The sequence below is a fragment of a genome, unplaced genomic scaffold (assembly GCF_019419815.1).
Source record: "Pyrus x bretschneideri cultivar Hongxiangsu unplaced genomic scaffold, Pyrus_bretschneideri_v1 Contig47, whole genome shotgun sequence".
Taxonomy (NCBI): domain Eukaryota; kingdom Viridiplantae; phylum Streptophyta; class Magnoliopsida; order Rosales; family Rosaceae; genus Pyrus; species Pyrus x bretschneideri.
In genome coordinates this window covers 3,335,384-3,340,261 of record NW_025999784.1, presented here as the reverse complement: position 1 = coordinate 3,340,261, position 4,878 = coordinate 3,335,384, and positions in this window count along the sequence as shown.

Below are 4,878 nucleotides of genomic sequence, written 5' to 3'. Positions count from 1 at the left end.
GATTTTGCAAATTTTAAAGTTTAGAATTTTGAATCCTGGCGATGTACATTTCCTTGAAGAATATATGTTTCTGTATTTGCTTAAGTTTTGAAAATTTGAATTCGATCTGCTTGATCATAAGTAGTTGAATTACTTGAATATATTCAAGATTTTGAGGCTCTCAATTCTCTGATATATGAGAACTAGGAGGTTGATAGGCATTAGGCAGGTTCCTTCCATTTACATCATCTTTTGAAAAAAAACCGAAACCAAACCAAAAAAAAACCAAAACCAAAAAAAATTGAACCGAATAGAATCGTTTCGAACCAAACCCAGCCCTTCTAGGTAAGTACAAAACTATTGAACATACATTTATTTGAAAAACAACTTCATAGTATAAAGTCATCCATCATCTATACTATAAAGAGGTGTTTGAAACATGTTCTAAATAGTATATCGGCATCCATCAGATATTCTACAAAGAACACGGGTTATAGGAAAAATAGAAATAATTCAAACTAGCCTCAGTAAGCATGTTATCCCATAACACGTTTCATAAAACGTAATCATCAAATCATGGTTTTCATGTATGCATTTCTACAGTTAAAACATGCATTTTAGAAGGGTTCCACTCATAGATACTTCGCCGTCGAAAAGCCACAGCAAACTGGTGAAGATGGAAACGCCACAACAAATGCACCTAAGCACACAAAGGGTCCAATTAATAAAGCTATACTATAATGATTGAATTTGGGAAAACGGACATCAAAAACAGATTCAGGACGTTAAAATTAGTCTAGGAAGGGTTCCGGGTTAAGGGTTTTGGACTTGGGTTAGGGTCAAGTCTAGGAGGGTTGGGCTTAGGATAAAAAGGTTAATGGGTTTAGGTTAATGGGTTAGGGAATTGAGTTGATAAATGGGCCTGGGGCAAATAATTGGGTTTGGGCTTAAAAGGGTCACGGGTTGGGCTGGTTTCAAAAGACTTGGGTCGGGTTGACCTGTTTTCAAGCCAATGAATTGGTCGGTTTCTGGGCACCACTTCGAACTCCCATAACTTCTTTGTTACTCGACGAAATCAAGTGAAACACAAATGAAAGTTGTACTACTCAATAAGATGAAGTACCTGCACGCCGACCAAATCGCCATGTTTTGGCCGAAAAACGCCTCGAAAGGGGCGATGCTCATCTGAAAACTAGGGTTTTTGGCCAAAGGTTTGGGGAATTTTCAAAACTTCGTAACTTCTTCGTTACTTAACCAAATTGAGTTATTCCAAAGCCAAAATGTAGTTAGGAATGTGGAGAAGAGATTCATCCAAATGGGGACCGTGGTGGCCAGAGTTGGCAGAAAAATGGCCTGAAAGATGGCGTGTACTCTCGCCTTAGGGCACGGAAGAGCGTGCACTCTCGATTAGGCCCACAGATGAGCATACACTTATGGTTGGGGACACACTTCGATAATCAACAATCACAACCTTCTAGGCAAAATGTTCATTCGCGGCTAGGCCCGCAAGAAGTATCCTCTACCTCACATCGAAGTATTTTGCTTAATGCTCACAGAAAATATTTTGCAAAAATAAAAAATTTTCATTTTTGACAAAAAAAAATGTGGGTAACACTCATAGTTTTTAGTCGATTTTTACAAATTCATACATAAACCGTCGTTCAAACTATTTATTTTCACCTTCGCTCCATTATGAAGTTTGAAAAATAAAGTAATACCTTCCGTTAATATTCTGGAGGGAGGAACCTAATTTTAACAATGTTTTAGGCCTCACTACTATATTTTTCATTTATTTTTTTAGTTTTCACCTTAAATAGTCTACTAAATATCCATTTGTTGCTTAATAAATTGTAAATCTGCTGCCAACTACCTTATAAAATTTTCCTTAATGCTCATAGAAAATATTTCACAAAAATAAAATATTTGCATTTTTTTACAAAAAACGTGGGTTAACACTCACAGTTTTTAGTCGATTTTACAAATTCATACATAAATCGTCGTTCAAATTATTTATTTTCACCTTCGCCTAATCGGGAAGTTTGACAATTATAGTAGTACTTCTTGTTATATTCTTGAGGGTGGAACCCATTTTAACAATGTTTTAGGACTCGATACTATATTTTTTCACTTATTTTTTTAGTTTTCAACTTAAATAGTTTACTAAATATCCATTTGTTGCTCAATAAATTGTAAATACGCTTTCAAATGCCTTATAAAATTTTCCTTAATGCTTCTGGAAAATTTTTCGAGAAAATAAAAAATTTGCATTTTTGACAAAAAAACGTGTGTTAACATTCATTGTTTTTTATCAGTTTTTACAAATTCGTACATAAATCGTTATTCAAACTAATTTTTTTTACATTCACCTCACCGTGATGTTTAAAAATTATAGTAATTCTTTTTGTTGTATTCTTGAGGGTGGAACCCAATTTTAACAATGTTGTGGGCCTCACAACTATATTTTTCAGTTTTTTTTTTTTAATTTTCGACACAAATAATCTACCTAATATACATTTGTTACTCAATAAATCGTAAATCTGCTTCCAAATGCCTTATAAATTTTCCTTAATGCTCATGGAAAATGTTTCGCGAAAATAAAAAGTTTGCCTTTTTGACAAAAAACATGGGTGTTACACTCTCAGTTTTTTGTCAATTTTTAAAAATTCGTACATAAATCGTTGTTCAAATTATTTATTTTCACCTTCGCCTCACCGTTAAGTTTGAAAATTAAAGTAAAACTTTCTGTTAACATTCTTGAGGGAGGAACCTTATTTTAACAATGTTTTGGGCCTCACAACTATATTTTTCACTTACTTTTTAAGTTTTTGACTTAAATACTCTACTAAATATACATTTGTTGCTCAATAAATCGTAAATCCGCTTCCAAATGCCTTATAAAAATTTTCTTAATGCTCACAAAAAATATTTAGCGAAAATAAAAAATTTGCATTTTTAACAAAAAACGTGGGTAAACACTGATTAGTTTTAGTCAGGTTTTACAAATTCATACATAAATTGTCGTACAAACTATTTATTTTTACCTTCACCTCACCGTGAAGTTTGAAAATTATAGTAATACTTTACGTTATATTCTTGTGGGTGGAACGCAATTTTAACAATGTTTTGGGCCTCACTCTATATTTTTCCTTTTTTTTTTTTCGATTTAAATAGTCTACTAAATATACATTTGTTCCTCAATAAATCGTAAATCCGCTTCCAAATGCCTTATAAATTTTGCTTAATGCTCGCAAAAAATATTTTGCGAAAATAAAAAATTTGCATTTTTGACAAAAAACGTGGGTTAACACTGACGGTTTTTAGTCGATTCTTACAAATTCTTATATAAATCGCCGTTCGAACTATTTATTTTCACCTTCACCTCATCATGAAATTTGAAAATTAAATTAATACTTTCGGTTAATATTCTTGAGGGTGGAACCGTATTTTAACAATGTTTTCGGCCTCACTACTATAATTTCACTTATTTTTTTAGTTTTCAACATAAATACTCTACTAAATATACATTTGTTGCTCAATAAATCGTAAATCCACTTTCAAATGCCTTATAAAATTTTCCTTAATGGTCATTGAAAATATTTCGCGAAAATAAAAATATTGCAATTTTGACAAAAAATGATTTGTAGTCAGTTTCTACAACTTCGTACATAAATCGTTGTTAATTTTTCACCTTCAACTCACCATGAAGTTTGAAGATTATAGTAATACTTTTTGTTATATTCTTGAGGGTGGAACGTCATTTTAACAATGTTTTGGGCCTCCCTACTATATTTTTCACTTATTTTTTTAGTTTTTGACTTAAATAGTCTACTAAATATACATTTGTTGCTCAATAAATCGTAAACTTGCTTCCAAATAAATAAATGAAATAGAAAAAGATACAATCAGTACTTCGCTACCGATTGTTGACGAGAACTATCGCTCAATTGTTAGCAACAGTTACTGGTACTAATCGCTAGCTTCGTACCGAATCCTTCTTTTCAATTTTTTCTTTTAAGTTTTTTAGTTTTTGTCTTTTGCTTATGTTTGTTTTAGTTCTCTTACCCTAACAACAAACTATCAAACTCATATTCTTCAAAATATATTTTTTCATGCAAAATCTATTATCGTACAAATTTAAACACTTGTAATCAATTATTTAAAACCTAAATTTAAAGATATTTGAATTTAATAGTGGTTACTCAGATAAAGTAATGTACAAAGAAAAAACTCAAAGGAATAAACAAAAAAGCAGAAAAAAAAATGGAATTGGGAAAGATCGGTACCACACTACTGATCCTCGCCCAGTCATATTTAAATCATCGTTCAATCTATTTATTTTCACCTTTGCCTCACCATGAAGTTTTGAAAATCAAGGCAAGACTTTCCGTTAAGATTCTTAAGGGTAGAACCCTATTTTTTGGTCTCACTACTATATTTTTCACTTATTATTTTAGTTTTCAGCTTAAATATTCTACTAGATATACATTTGTTGCTCAATACATCGTAAATCCACTTCCACATGCCTTACAAAGTTTTACATTATGCTCATGGAAAATGTTTCGTGAAAATAAAAAAATTTCATTTTTGACAGAAAACGTGGGTTCACACTTATGTTTTTAGTCCGTTTTGCAAATTCTTACATAAATCGTCGTCCAATCTATTCATTTTCACCTTCGCCTCATCATGAAGTTTTGAAAATTAAGGTTAGACATTTCATTGATATTCTTGAGGGTGGAACCCAATTTTAACAATGTTTTGGGCAACACACCCTAACCCGGAATGTCCACCTGGACTCTGAATCGAGCTATGTTGGCCGACACCAGAAAGGTGACGAAGCCATATAGTGTTGTGATGTGGAAAATATAAATAAATTTAAACCTAAAATGCCTAAATGCAAAA